This window comes from Triplophysa rosa, linkage group LG18 (assembly GCF_024868665.1).
Source record: "Triplophysa rosa linkage group LG18, Trosa_1v2, whole genome shotgun sequence".
Taxonomy (NCBI): Eukaryota; Metazoa; Chordata; class Actinopteri; order Cypriniformes; family Nemacheilidae; genus Triplophysa; species Triplophysa rosa.
This window is the reverse complement of record NC_079907.1, coordinates 11,910,451-11,927,079: the sequence shown is the minus strand read 5'-3', so window position 1 is coordinate 11,927,079 and position 16,629 is coordinate 11,910,451. Positions and strand designations below refer to the sequence as shown.

Below are 16,629 nucleotides of genomic sequence, written 5' to 3'. Positions count from 1 at the left end.
TGCTTATAGAGTCAAATAGACCTATACACACCCTGACACACACAGACAGACAGACACAAAGACACAGTGGCATTGGCTTTCTGTGAAGTGTGTATAATTGATGGGAGATAATGGCTCCACCTGGCAAACGGGTTCCCGGTATATTCCTTTTGGCGGCTTAATGCATGTATTGTGCAATAAATGTGTCTCTTAAGGGATAGCTCACACAAAAATGAAAATTCTGTCGTCATTTAATAAGCCCCTTGTCATTTCAAACCTGTATGACTTTCTTTCTTTTGCGGAACACAAAAGAAGATATTTTGAAAAATGTTGGTAACCGAACAACGGCGGTACCCATCCCTTCTTTTGTATGGACACAAAACCAATGCAAGTGAATGGGTACCACTGTTGTTCTGCTACTAACATTCTTCAAAATATCTTTGTTTGTCTTCTGCAAAAGAAAGAAAGTCAAACAGGTCATGTAATACTGTCACACAATACAGTCGAACAATTATAAAACGCCTAATATTACTTCGAATACAAATAAAAGTAGATTTAAAAGAATAGTTTAAATACATGAAAATCCTGTGGTTTATTTATCCTCATGATCATCATGACGACAGGATTTTCATTTTTGAAAATCTCTTGTTATTATCATCACCACTTTTTGTTTATGATAATCCTTGAATGATACAACAGTGTCACAATCTGCACATCTGGAGGATGTGATGTCAGCTGTGTTTACATGTCTAAAACTACCATATACTGTGAATGCAACCGAAGTCAATTATATGAGCCATTCTTTCATTATCTTTCTCTTTCACCTACCTTCTTTCTCTCACCTCCTCTACACAACAGCTGTTCAGAATGATGAACATTTCATAAATGAATGAATTATTGCTCATCATATGATTAACACACAATTTAGCATGACAGCTGTTAAATTCCATTACGTTTAGGGTTGGGTATCGTTTGGGTTTTTTCCGATACAGGTGCCACATCGATACTTTTAAAACGTTACCGGTGCCTAAACGGTGCCTAAATCGATACTTTTAAAAAAGAGCCACAAAACACCAGTGGATGACATTAAAGAACAAAATGTTAAATTAAAGATATTTATTAAGTAGTAAAAATACACAAATTCACGATTAAAGTGAATGTGAAATTAGCACTAACTACACTAACATTGCTAGACACTAATATTGTGAGAAAGATGTTATAGTGTTTACTGTTTACCCTGTTTACCCTCCAGCTACAACTAACTGCTCGCCATAGTTGTATTAAATATGGGCAGAAAATGCGTTGAATATATCAACAGACTAAGTCCATTTACATTATATTGTGCATTATTTTAAAAACAGACAGTATGTATAATTAATAAGTATAATGATATGCCTATACATGCAGTCAGGGTAAAAAGCTTGACAAGACTGCATGTCTAGAGATCAGACTGACAGATGCTAAAAGGTTTTAGCACTGTCACTGCTGTGTTACAGTGTTGAGAACGAGCTCCATGGCACGCGCTCCATTGATTTTAAACTCGCTCAACAGTTTTATTGTGATCGCTTGCATTACAGACGCGTCATATGCGTTTCAAATTAACGTTAGTTTCACTTTAACTTCAACCGCCGCATAAGGCAAGTTTTAAAGAATGCGCCCGGTGATGAATGCTGAAACATACAGTTAAAACTGTCTTTCACTATGATGAATCCACGGGTCATGCATGTTCCGATCCGTGCGGATCACAGATCATTCGCGATCCGTACAACCATTGTAAAACATTGCCTTCCCGATACTATTCGAGGGTCAGACACACTCTCCCAATTTAAATCTAGATTAAAGACGCATCTTTTCAGCCAAGCATTCACTTAATACATAGTTAATAAACAGCAGCTACGCTAATTATTCTCTTTCTGCCCTCACCTCGGGATACCCATCCTGAGGTAGGGAGAGATTCCGTCATATGCCTATCCCCAACTAGAGATTACACCAGCTACATCTGAAAATCCCGTGCCATCCTCCTGCGAGAGCCTGCGGACTGACTGACCATCCCTGCTCCATCCAAGGCAATTCCATCACCACCCAAGAGAAAAGCAACCATCTGACCAGCCCAGCTCAGACAATTCCATCCCCAACCAAGAGCAAAGACGGACTAGTTGTCACATTAAAGCTAAATTTACAATACTTGGTATTTATTGCTAAACTTACATCACATGACAGCAGTTTGAAGTTATGGCTGCACTCAGTGACTTTGATTGGAGGTTGCTGGGTGTTGTAGGGAGTGGGGGGGCTTGTTGGTTGTGGTTCGGGGCGTTTCATTTGTTGGGACTGTGTGGGTCTGGTCTGGTTGGTCTTGTTTTGTGGTCGATGTCGGACAACAGAGGAATAAAGTTAATTATGCCATTACTATTTTTCCCTGGTTGTTCCTCTGTTGTCTGGTGTCGATCGCGGAATGGGACCGGGTTGGACCTGCACGGTTTCGGCGGGTGGGGCTTCCTGGGTCGCGGCTGGTGGGCTCTCCCTGTTCTTCATGGACATTTGCTCGGTGTCGTTTGCTTTTGGTCGGGGTCACTGAGTGCAGCTATGACACGTCAGAGGAGATCTGGCCCTCCTGGCTGAGCCAGGTTTCTCCCGAGGTTTTTTCTTCTCCATTTATTCATCATTGGAGTTTGGGTTCCTCACCACAGCAGGGCAGTGTTGGCTTGCTCACCGGGAGACTGCATTTATTTATTCATTTATTTATTAGATATTATTTATTAGAATGATCTTGCTTGGTCTATAAACACCTTGCACTGTGCTGTGTTTCACCTTTCTGTGTTTTTCTTATTTGCTCCTGTAAAGCTGCTTTGGAACAATGCACATTGTGAAAAGCGCTATATAAATAAAAAAATTGAATTGTATAAGAGATGTGTTGGATTTGTATTGTCTGAGGTTTCCAACTTTCGTTCACGTGAATGAGGGCAAATGTCTCAATCGACGGCTCAGTCAGCATTTAAGTGGAACTGAAATGAGGCACCGAAACCTGCGTTTTGATTCGGTCCAGTTACATACCGGATACATAGGTACCGGAGCCATATTGGCACCGGGTTTCAGTACACAACCCTAATTACGTTTCGACACAGCAAGGTAAACGAAGTATTGTTGTACATTACACGGCTCGTTGGAATGCTTGATTCTGATTGGCCAGTCGCGACATTTGCAGGTTCGTTATTCCCAGATGACAATTATATTTATTAGTTTTGAGAGGTTGTTATCTGGGAATAACAAAATGTCACGACTGGCCAATCAGAATCATGCATTCCAACGAGCCATGTAATAAACAATAATAGTAGAGATTACATTTATTAAAATGATTAAATGGAAGACCTCCCTACTACCCCTAACCTTAATTATTTTTAAACACGTGTTAGTAATTTTTCAAATACTTTCATCATTTTGTAGAATATAAATGCCTGTACGGTCTGATATGTGATGTGAAAAGGAAGAAGAGTGAGTTCGGCAAAAGGGGGATTCGAACACGCGTTGACATGTAGCATCAAAACTACTTGTTACGTGTCTTTCTCACTACATCCCTGAAGCTGCTGGTATTTTTTTCTGGGGGAGGACCTACCCCCATTTTTTGTGCTTTCGAAGCCCATGGATTGAAACAATGGTTCCACTAGTAAAAACACCTTTCAGCTGTTTCATAACAAATACTGAGCACATATAAAAAACAAACCAAATATTAACTTTTATATCAAATACAATAAAAGCTTAAATAACAACAAAATACTTCTTTTTCACATCCACTCGCCCCAGTGGTAACAAAAATGGTGCGTAGAGAACATCATCACACATGTATGTTTCTGTACATCTAAAACTTTTAGTGTAAACAGACTCTACCATTCATGCATAATTGCTTACACAAACTTGCAGTATAAAAATATTGTACAGCTTAATGCAGGAGAAGAGCATTTCTCACACAAACAGTTCTAAACACTGACCCACACAACAGCAAAAAAAAGCTAAACAACAAATCTAAACAACCTATGTAAACCAGCGTTTAGTGTTTTTGTGTTAGTGTGTGTTTATGACATGCAGCATACAGTACATCATTTTTCACACATCCTGTACATGTGTATCTTATAAACCTAAGCTTTCTTCCAAAATGTCCCTTTAAACACTGATTTAAAATCAAGCCACAGAAAGAAAATGGGGGATGGGGACAGCCTCAGGTCAAGCCATCTCTTTGCATGATGTTCGTAACGCACGATTAGGACTGGTCAGCAATACAAATGTTGGTGACCCAGCCATTTGAATCAGTTTTGGCCCGGTTTGGTGAGGACAAACAGGGTAAACAGATGCTGATAAATTATGCATAAATATCCCCGCAACAAAAAAATCCTCAGTTTATAGCATGCGAGGCTAATAAATAACAAAATTAAATTAAAGAATTAAACCTTGGAAATAATAGGAGGATGAATGTCAATACTGATTGCAGTAGCTGGATTAGAAGCTGTTTGTATGTGTTTAAGGGTCTGTGCGGCTCCAGTGCTGCAATGAAAGGATCATACGTGTTGAATAAAACATCTGAGCTCAGAGGTAGGACACCCAGTTCCCAGTGAGCAGTGCTTTGATGCCCCACACGTCTTACAAGCTGAGGTTACGCTTGCCTGCTCACACAACACTGCACCCTGCTTTTCATCTCTCTAGTTTTTAAACCCCACTCCCATGGATATTAGGATTAAAGTTTAGGGTAACACCACAGACGCCCAGACTATGCACAGACATCAAACGACAAGGGAAAACTTGTGTCATTTAATTCTGGCATAAATGTCATTTATTCATCGTATAACGAAGGAATCCAAATGCAGTTATGCGACTGTCACTTTGAATACCGGTTTGATTGGGATGTTAGGTTTGACTGTCGTCCAAAGTATGAACCAGGTTGAACTATATAATACACAGTAAATCAGGGGTGTCAAACACACTTTACATTAAACAAGTTCATGTGGACTGGAATCTTCCACAGGCTAAATCCTAAAAGACGCCTGCAATAAATGGAGTGTTTAATGGCTTCTTTACATGTAATTGCATCTGAAATTATGTGTTCTGGCTTTATTTTTATATGTTAAACGGCATGAATGCAAACAGAAAAATATTTGACTGCTCCTAATGATTCAGATCAAAAAATTTACAAACTACTAGTAAAATAAAACAAAATAAACAAGAAACACCCCAGTGGGTCATCTGAGTCCATAAGGAGTCCATGCTAATATGCTAACATGTTCATGAATGGATTTAGATTGGCTGTCAATGTTTTATCGTTCATTGGATGAAAAATCACTATGAAAGTGATCGACATTATTCTTCTGTAATGTATCAGTAGCTGCGTTTACATGGACCAATGTAATCCGATTAAAAATCCAATCCGAATGAAAACTCTCCATATAAACACGTCAATCAGATTAAAAATGCCCAAACCGATTGAAATTTCAGTCGGATTGTAAGGGGTGGTTTATGCCGTTTGTAATCCGCTTGATAGGACATATAAACACTTAATCAGATTAAAAACCGAATTAGGAAATTGTGCGCATGTGCAAAGACGACGCTGGCTCGTACAGACGTAAGGGCGTATGATGCACGGAACGGAGCAGCTGTTGCTAAAGAAACCAAAAATCATAAATCTGACAAAGCGGTACACATTTCCATATGCTTGTCATCTCTAAATGAACATATTAATGTTTCTATGCATTTAAAATGTCTTAACTGTTTCCCTGAAGTGAGTTTTAACCGCAATTTCTCAGTTCCTTTTTAAAACACGATACATTTGCAGATGTACAAACATACTGTAGGCTAAAATATCTAATCATAAAATTTCATTTATATGCGTAGTAGGCTACCGAACATTTCTTTTATTTATCATTTACTTACATGTGCTTTGGAAGGATTAACTGTTTATACCATGGTAAATCGCTGTAACGACCTTGCTTCATTGATATGTACAGTACTAGACATTATTTTGCGTTAATGAATTGTACATTATTATGCTAGTGTCTGTGACATAAAATAAATACATCTGTGCTTACAACATTGTTTGAGTAGCGCCGTTTGTGTGAATATTGTAATGATACCCGCGTCCACCGCGCCCGTCTCTGTTTACCGTTAATGCTGATATATGAATCCGCATATTATCACTTCTAAAGTTCGGTATTAGCTGTTGCTAAACATTTATTTTAATTATTGTTTGCCTGCAGACGCTCTGGTGGGTCTTGGTAGTTTTGTCCTGGTTTTATACCATGGTAAACCGCATCGGGTGTGCTCGTGCTTCATTGGCACGAGACATTACTCTGCCTTTATAAACTGTACATTTTTTTCGTGCCGTTTGTAAAATAAAATATACACAACATGTGCTTTAAAACACTGTTTTAGTGGGTATTTAGGTGAACACTTGTGCAGTGTGCGCATGTCAGCAGATTATATCGAATTTGAAGCTTGTCATGTAAACACACACATCAATCAGATCACTTAATTTACCTTTCATGTAAACACTACATTCAGATTCCACAATCTGATTAAATTCAAACCGATGTGTCCATGTAAACGCAGCTAGTGCTGTGATAAAAAAATATGATAGTCTCTCCCCGCGGTACCGAGACACTATAGATGTCCTTCCGTAGAGACCGCTGTTAATTAACACAGTGTATTCTACCATTTTCTCATTTTTTATTTAAAACTCTTCAAAGGACAGGGCTTTGTTAGCTAATGCACAGCAGCTGGATAATACAGATACTTTGTTGATTAGCAGTCAGGTATTAATGGCTTGTATTAACAGAAGGTTGGTTGGTTGTTTTGACAACTGTCTTTAATGTTGCAGATTAATGTTTTGCAGGAGACTAGCAAGAGTCATAAAACCCTCTAATATGCCAATGCTTAAAAAAAAATCAACAACTACAGTTTTTATTCACACCTCATTGGGCAGAAATATCTGTATTGCGGTTAGAAAAGCAGTCAAAAATATTTCTTCATTTACCCTGAGAAAGATATTTGGAAGAATGCTTGGAACCAAGCAGTTCTTGTCCACCATAGTAGGAAAAATGACAATGGTAGTCAAATGTGCCCCAGAACCGTTTGCTTTCTTACATTCTTAAATTATCTTCTTTTGTGTTCAACAGAACAAAGACATTTATAAAGCAATTTTCCCTACAATGGTCAATGGTGGCCAAAACTGTTTGGTTACATGCATTCTTCCAAATATCTTTCTCTGTGTTCATCAGAACTAAGAAATTAATACAGATTTGGAACAATTTGAGGGTGAGTAAATGATACCAGATTTTTTTATTTTGGGGTGTACTGTCACTTTAAGGCAGGAAAATTCTTAAGCTTGTGACATTTTGCCTATGATTTAAATGGACCAAAGAAGCTGTGCTGTCCTCATAAAGCCTCAATAACCCAGAATACCCTGACCTATATTCCTGTTGTCATGGTGATTGATGCTGCCTAACCCAATAGGTATATGGTGAGAATATCAGTATAATCATCATACACCAACAAACTTAAACACAACCCCAACCATCTGTTTGTGCATCCACAAAACCTTGATGCACCTCACCCGCTCACTCCCTCAACCCTGACCCGTGCAAGGGGGCTAATCACATTGTGCTGTATATGTAATTATATACCTCATTAACCAAATCCCAGGGGTCATTAGGGATTAACTGACATCCATAGCGTTTGCTCCGGAGTTACACACATATTTGCCTTATTAATTTAGCTCGCCCCCAATTCTGCGCTGTTACCCATCGCCACACCAGGCACGGCTTCCCGGAGGTTCCCTGATCGGGTCAGCGACCCAAGGAGAGAAACACAGGCATATTTTCACTTAATTGGGTATTGTGGATTTAATTAAAACTCATTGAGAGGTAAATTAAATGATGGCACTGAGCCTGCGGACTCGGCCATGGACAGCCGCAGCTCACGCTCCGCGCTCTGCCAAAGATGTGCTTATCACTCTTCACCTCATCTATAGCTTCTTTATCTTCCTTATAACCTTATACTATACTTACTGCATTCTCATTTCATTATCTTTGTTTTTCTTTGTCTCACCACACACACACACAGCTATGAGCTCATAGTATGTGTGTGTACTGAAAGAGCTCTATTGTGATGAAGCACGAAGAGTCAAACAAAGTCAAGTGAACATACCACACACATCTACCGCACTTTTTCTATGCTGCACATACAACAAGATGAATGTCAGAGTGAATTGACATCACAAAAAAGTAACTTGACTTCTAGTTACAGTTTATTCCATATCTTATAAGGGATAGGTCACCCAAAAAATAACAATTCTGACATCATTTTGTCATCCCGATGGCATTCAAAACCTGTATACAACTCTTTCTTCTGTGTAACGCATAGCGTTAGCATAGTGAAAGAAGATATTTTGAGAAATGTCTCAGTGGTTTTGTGTCTATACAATGGAAGTCAACGGGGGCCAATGTTGTTTGGGTACCAACATTCTTCAAAATATCTTCTTTTGTGTTCTGCAGAAGAAAGAATGTCATACAAGTCTGCAATATATATTTTGTTAATAATCTATTCTTTTGTTGAACAGAAATCCTTTACTATAGATGTCACCTTCTCAAAACCATTAAATCAATTTCCTCTAATCTGGACAAAACTGGCCCAGAGCAGGCACAAGCCCGGGAGAAAGATCTATTGTGCTGCGATGCAAAGCCTGTGCAGAAGAGGATCTGATGAGCAAAGTGCTTCTCCTTTGGGAGCCCAGCCAGCTTCTCTCTGACGTGTTCTGCCCAGACAAACACCACTCCTCCTGGCAGCGAACATGCCGCTCGCCGCCTGTGCCAGCCCGGGCCACACTAGTGGAGGAGCACAGCATAGCAGCACCTTACTCCAAGACTGTCAACTTGAGAGGAACCTCTATGTCCAACATCTACAGCCAACCTCACAATACACACCTCTGGAATATGACATTAAAAATATCTACAAATATGGAAGGTCACGTTTAGGAACAATAGTAGCTCTTACTTCAGCAATCTGATAAAAGAGAAACGCCAAGGTCGTGACAGATAAGAACGTGCTAAAGAATTCACAATAATAATAACAAGATGCTATTCTCTCAAAGGAAGATGAAGCATAAACTGTTTGCTGCTTTTACTGCTCAAGTTCCCATTGGTAACTGTAGTAAAGCACACCTTATTGTTTCTAATTACAATGCAGCTATATGCATTTGGTGCGCACCTAGTTAAAATAGGTTGGTTAGAAACATCCCCATTAAAACATTTACATGTGCGCGCAGAGGAAGTCCTCGCTTTCCTGCGGCGTGGTGGTTTCATATCCTGCTTTGTTGTCACAGCAACGGAAGGTTCGGTTTTGCTTTTGATCTTTGAAAGAGGTAGCGTGCAGCACCAGAATACTTTTAAAAAGCTACAACTGTCCAAAGACAAGCACGGAGCCAACAAACTTCTTCCCTTGCAGGAGAGAGCGGCCGAGACTGAGGCTCGCTATGAAGTCAATGCTATAATGATCAAATGTAACAATATCAAACAATCTTGTATAATATATCGGTAATACAGAGTGGCAACTAAATTTGCACGCTAGCATTCAGCTGCTTTTCATTCTTTTCTCATGTTTTTAAAAAATATTTCCTTTGATGAATACATGAACATAGAATATATTAGAAGAAAGAACATAGCTTCTAAACAAAAAACAATCCATGTTATTTTATCCTCATTAGTACTTGTTATCACAAGTACTTTTTATCTCAAATGTATGATACATACAACCCTTTGAACAAAAAGCTAAGTTTTTTTTTTGTCAAAGACTTTTTGTCAAAGAATTAGAACAATGATCATGGTCATCAATTCAAAAACCGTCAAAGTCCGGTTCCAATACTTAAGAACACAAGTACAGAGAACGCATTAAAAGTACCCCGATGTGTTCTTGATATCAAGGATGCATCACATGCAAATGCGTACCGAACCCGCTTGGTGTCCAAGAATCCAAGCATCCATCCGATGGCAGCCTCTCAAGACCGGTCTCCACAAGAACACAAGTCCTTTCTTGGAATTGAGAAACGGCCTATATTTGTTTTGGGATCCAAAAATGTACCCTTTCAGAAAATGTGTAACAGCGCCCCCTACCACAAAACAATGAAAACACGGATTCCCGGAGGTTTACGGGATGCACGGTCTCAAATGACAGAAAATTCTGTCAATAGCGTGGAGAGTTCAACTGCTGTATTTGCGCAAAAGCACTGTGAAGAGCATTTGCATCTCCCGGAAATCTGGTTGCATGTGAACGGTTAAATCCATTTTTTGGTCACAATGTAAAAACTGTCTTTTGTGTTTCGTCTTTACATGAATGTAGACAGAAACAAATGACTACAGTACCTGATCATTATTGCCCTGCATTGTAAATTCCAAATAAACCTGTCACCGTCTATTATGTATGTCACCTCTATTATATTTCTGTGTTATTCATTACTGACTATTCACTTCAGCCACACCATGTAAGCAATGTTTCTCAGAATGTCACTCTACCTGTGACTACATCATCTTGAACCTTCTAAAGGCCTTTTGTAACCCTAACCGATCTAGCTTACATTATAATTACATTGTGAAATCCATTCATGTTTTGTTTAATTAAGCAAGATATTGACATTACCAAGGGATAAGATCTAGTTCAGGAAAACAGAAAGAATTAACATATTAACTCAGGAAGGAACTTATAACTTAGGAAGGAATGCAGGCTGCGTAGCTTCAGTTTGCAGAGCTGAATTATTCTTCTGGGAATGTTTATGGTAATTATGCATTTGCGAACCGTACAACATGACAGAATATGAAGTGCCTTTTTTGAGAAACAGAAATGAAAGAAATGTATTTGATGGACGGGAATCCAAATAGACTTTCGCTCAAGGCCATGTAAGGGAATGGAAGCAGAGTGAGCTTCTACTGACTGGTTTGCTTGTCTTCTTGCTGCTGGTATTTCATCAGGGTTAAAGTTGAAAGCTATCATGTAGTGGTTGAAATTCCATCTTTGTTCCTATCTAATGATCCTAATCCCTCCTACAGGAACTGTAACCTTTCACTGTGGGGGGGGGGGGGGGGGGGGGGGTGTGGCTACACCTGTACAGGTAAGAATGATTGTAGTCCTTTGCAGGCAGGTTTTGAAGATTAAGAAGTTAAAGCATTGAGAAAGAGTGGGCTTGGTGGGGGGTGTGGCTACACCTGTACAGGTAAGAATGATTGTAGTCCTTTGCAGGCAGGTTTTGAAGATTAAGAAGTTAAAGCATTGAGAAAGAGTGGGCTTGGTGATATGAGTGAATAACAATACAAATGTGTCAAACCGCTGGCAGACTTATATGCACGGTTATCAGTCAGCTTGTCAGTTAGCCTTAGTGACAACCTTTTCAATCTAAACACTAATTTGATTGGCTGTTGCAACATCTTTGGACACAGTTAGGACAGTGTTTTTTTATTTACTGTACTTAGTTTCTACATATTTTATTATTAAAATATTATTATTGTTGTTCTCTTCTGTTCAATCTGCCAACCTATTGTTATGGTTGTGCGTACTTCTGATATCCCTGCACTTAACAAACTGTGGCTGGTCACTTTACATACACAAACAAATTGAAAACTTGAAAAATTAATGTCTGTGTATTTTTGTCTTAACTGAAAAAAATCTTAAATCAAGATAAATCAAGATTCTTAAACTTAAGCTATTCAGCCTTGGTTTCAGAAACAAATGATCAAAATTAAAGGGATAGTTCACCCAAAAATAAAAATTCTGTCATCATTTGCTCACCCTCTTGTCATTTCAAACCTGTATGACTTTCTTTCTTTTGCAGAACACGAAAGAAGATATTTTGAAGAATGTTGGTAACCAAACAAGGGCGATACCCATTCACTTCTATTGTACGGACACAAAACCAATGCAAATGAATGGGTACCGCAGTAGTTCGGTTACCAACATTCCTCAAAATATCTTCTTTTGTGTTCTGCAGAAGAAAGTCATACACATTTGAAATGACAAGAGAATGAATAAATGAAAAGTGCTTCGAAACAGAAGTAAAATATCTGCCAACGGCGTATCCAAAATAAACTTGAAGTATTTTATTATCACTTCATTTTTTTTTAAACAAAACTTAATATGTTATGTCATTTTGCCTTTTTAGGTAAATGTATCTTGATTTAAAGGCAGGGTAATCGATTTCTGAAAACTGTAGTTGTTATTTAAAATCGACAACAAAACACAATACTACGCAACAGGAACAAGCTGCAGTGCTCTGCCATCAAACGTCCTGTGCAACGCAGGTATAAAATGCTTAGCTTTATAATAGCTTAGACGACGCAAATAATAATGCAATTGAATCAAATAATCATATACAACACTAGTATATACAAGCAGCACACTGGTTCCAGATAAACAATGACGCTCAAAACTGCTCCGTTACACAGCTAATATTACTACAAAAACAACAACAACATATCTTGGTTCTGACAAACAGCAAAACCAATGTTACTCACATACTGACCCGAATCAAAGCGACCTCCTCTTGGGTGAGTTTTAGACGATCTTGCATCTCTCTGCTGGAAAGCCTTCAAAGTATTGCAGGTCCTAGTGTTTCTACACTAAAAGTCATACCCCGGGTCCTAACGCATATCCGATGGAAAGTCTTCATAATATTAACGCGGGTCCTAGCTCCTGCCTGACTTTTATCCTTCTTTTTATAATTAAAATCCAGAGACCCTTTACTTTTATGTAATAAATAAGACCTTGCTCTTTCTACAGTCTCCCTAATGCCCGTTTGCTTTCTGTCAACATGAGCGGACACGCCCCTTACTGCTGATTGGCTACAAGTTTGTTTTGGTACTCGGCCCGACTTCGTTTTCTAAAGCGTTTTTGAAAAAATGCTAACCCTGTCTTTAATAATTTCTTAATATTTGTACTAGGGAACAAAATGGAATTCATTTTGTCAGTGTATACATTCTCTACACATGATAATATAGAGTAAGCCATTTTCTTCAGTTGAATGTTTTCTTCACAAACATATTTTGATGTCTTATTTGACAGTAATATATATAACAACTCATACAGATTTTGGCAATAGCACCCATCCCAAAGAGATCTTCTGTGCTCATTTGCAGGTGTGGTGGAAGCAGGTGCATAATGCAGTACTGTGACGGATCCATAATCAAACTAATTAAATAAAACTGATTAAACAATACAGACTCTAATGTGTTTCAGAAACACAGAAGGCCCACTGTGCCAATCCGGCTCATTATCCTACCCTTCCATCACCACCAACAGAGACTGCAAAAAACAAACAAACAAACACTCGTTTCATCATTTTTACAATGAAATAATGCAAGTACAAGCCCTACTGCACGTCTGACACTAATAACAACACTTACCACCAGGAACTAAACAACATCCAGATCAACTTTCCGTGTCGATTTAAACCACAATATCTTAAACCTCACTACATGAAAACGTGATGTTATTTGACATTGCTGGCACTGTGTATATGAATTCAACAAGCAAAATTGGTAAATCCTCTTGGATTATTATTAAATGAAAAACCGATGTCACGAACTACGAAATCAACCCCCGAGGGACAAAAAAAACACTAATTCATTATACTACAAAACACAGCACACATAAAATTATTTCCGTCTGTTTAGACTAATGTCTTTAAATGTTCAAACATATCCACTGGTTTCCTGTAAGTGTTGCGGGCAGGGATATAAACTATTTGAGTAATTGTTCATCATTACTATATTTAAATATTATTTTGCGTAATTTGTGCTTTACTTAAGTACTATTAAAAATGCGTGTACTCTTAATTAGTTTTCCAAAGACATCACCAAGTAGAAAGAACACATTTTATATGACCTACTGTAAATCTTATACCTTTTATATAGTCTTAATGCAATGCTGGAAAAAAATACTTTTAAAGGAACCGTTATTTTAAGATATTTTGAAAAATGTTGGTGACCGAACAACAGTGGTACCCATTGACCTGCATTAGTTTTGTATCTATCCAATAGAAGTGAATGGGTACAGCCGCTGATCGGTAACATTTTTCGAAATATCTTCTTTAAAAAAAGGAAGACCACCAACTGAACGGGTAACTTTATAATTCGCTGTTAAATATGTCACTTTGGTCATTTAAAAATAAAGCATTAGAAGCTACCCTGAAGGACAAAACATAACATTCTCCACTTTCAATTATTCCACACTTAATACTTTTAAATGCTCGACAAGAGATAGATGAAAAATCTGTTCGGATAAAGACCACCATAAGCTTGAGCCCTTGATTTTCCACACGCTGTAAAACAAAGACTTGCAACACATCCATTAACATGGTGAAACCGAAATACAGCAAACAAACATCATTAGTGTCTCTGTCTGTGAGCCTCATGCTGGGAGCTCCCCAGGAAGTCTCCACATCCATGTCTAATCCACTTATAAACTTAAAGACAGTAAGTTTCCCACACACACGCAACCACTTCAAAACACACACAAACCCACAGGCTACATGAGACTACACACACACCGGACATAAGCATGTTAACCTTTCAGATTTTTATATAGATTTTTGCATGAGGCTTGTTTCACATCAGACAGTTTATTTTTGTGAACAGCAAACTCAAAAATATACGTATGTTTTTAACCAGCCTGTGTGTGATTTCAGATCACATTAAAGGAATTTATGCAGACATTTTTAGCTAAATCTACACTTTTTTCCTGTAACTATATGCAAACGTGTAAGGGTGGTAATGATCACATCTTAACTGCTTTTATGTCCCTGAAAATAATACACGTTTTTCAGAGTGTACGTTCTTTTCATAGTGAAGCTGATAAGATGCTTAAAGAACAAGAGCTATTCACATTGTAGATCTCCTGGGAGGCAACATGTGAGGCCTGTAAATGAAGCGTATGACGTTTAAAATATGTGTCTGTAGGACTATAATCATAGGGTCAGTAGTATTTTTGAGCGAGCAATTCATATCAGCACCACAACGTGGATAGCAAACCAGCATGAAATCTTTGCTTTCCACAACCTTTCCATGACACGAATAGCTCAGAGTTGACAAAGTCGACATCGGCCGGGAAGCCACAACTGCCAAAGATCACGAGCACTAAAATGCATGCACATACTAGGGACAGGCAATATAGCCACAAAAAAAATATTAATGAATTAATAAAAATCATAATAACATACAGAAAATGATATAATATTACTATTATATAAATGCTTATATAACATTATACTAGGAATGCCCAATATAGCTACTAAGAAATAATGAATTAATAAATAATAATAATAATAACATAAATTATATAATATTTCTATTATATAATATTTCTATTATATAACATTATACAGTATATAATACTAGGAATGCCCAATAGCTACAAAAATATGAATAAATAATATTCATAATAACATAAATAATCGAATATTTCTATTATATAAAATGTTTATATAACATTATATCATATATAATACTAGGAATGCCCAATATAGCTACAAAAAATGTATTAAAATAAATAATCATAATAATCATAATAATATAAATGATACAAAAATGGTGATATTACGTGAACTTCTCCAATGAAATAGTTGATGCACAAAAATGAACTGAACTTTGCACCTCACAGCCATTTTTGCAACTGGAGTTAAACAGAAATGCTATTAAAACGATTGCAAAACTACTCAGATACTTATCAGTTAACTTTTATCTTCATCACTCCATCACTTTTATTTTCATATCCATAAATAGAAGGTTTAAAAGGTAACAGCTTTGCAAAAATAGCCCTTCGGCCCTCTTCAGAAGGATAAAGTGAGTTCTTATAGACCTTTTGTGGAAGGTAAACTGGAGCCTGTCCGTCCTAAACGTCCACAAACTTTTAATAATGCTGGCAACGTTGGAGGGAAGTGTTAAAGGAACGGGACACCCACTTTTCCTCGTGCTCTATACCAATTTCCTGTATTAACGTTAGGCCCGTAGGAAATCCTGACCAGCTTTGCAGTGAAACAGAGCAAGAGAAGCAGAGCAACGACACATGTGCTGTCTGCAGATGCTCTATGGGCTATTTTTTATTCCAGGAAACCATTCACTGATTTAGGAGAGGCATATTGCGGAAACTAGAAAAATCAATGTAAACACTGAGCACACAAACCTTGGAGACAGAAACACTTAACATGTGTAAGCTGCTCTGCTGCACACATCTGAGAGAAGAGCCCCGGGACAGTACGTACTGTACTGTTCCCTTCTACACGTCTTTTAACTTTTCTGTTTCTCCTATGTGGGGGATGGTAAACAAGATATGCCAGTATGTATTCTGCAGAGTCATTCGTTTTCAATGGGAGTTGGTGAAATTCAGCTTTATAAGTAAATTGGTGAAGCAATAATGTCATTTACATGTTTATCTAATGCTAATAAGCTGTGATGCAATGCAAAAAAGCTATTTTCAAAAGTTATGGCCAATTGTGCGCAGCCTACCAATAATATTAGGGTAACGAGCATTAAGAATGCCTAATAGTGACCACCAGAAGAGCAATTCAATGACCTCCAGTGCTAAAAAGCTATCAGTGTTAACAGGGCTGAAGTGTTGTTGAGCATATGAAAGTGG

At 37.9% G+C, this 16,629-nt stretch overlaps 1 protein-coding gene across 1 annotated transcript in view; it reads right to left on the bottom strand.

The window, feature by feature from the left end:
• Positions 1-16,629, bottom strand: part of thrab (thyroid hormone receptor alpha b) — a 145,610-nt gene that overhangs the window by 55,410 nt on the left and 73,571 nt on the right. The gene's annotated exons all lie outside the window — the stretch shown is intronic.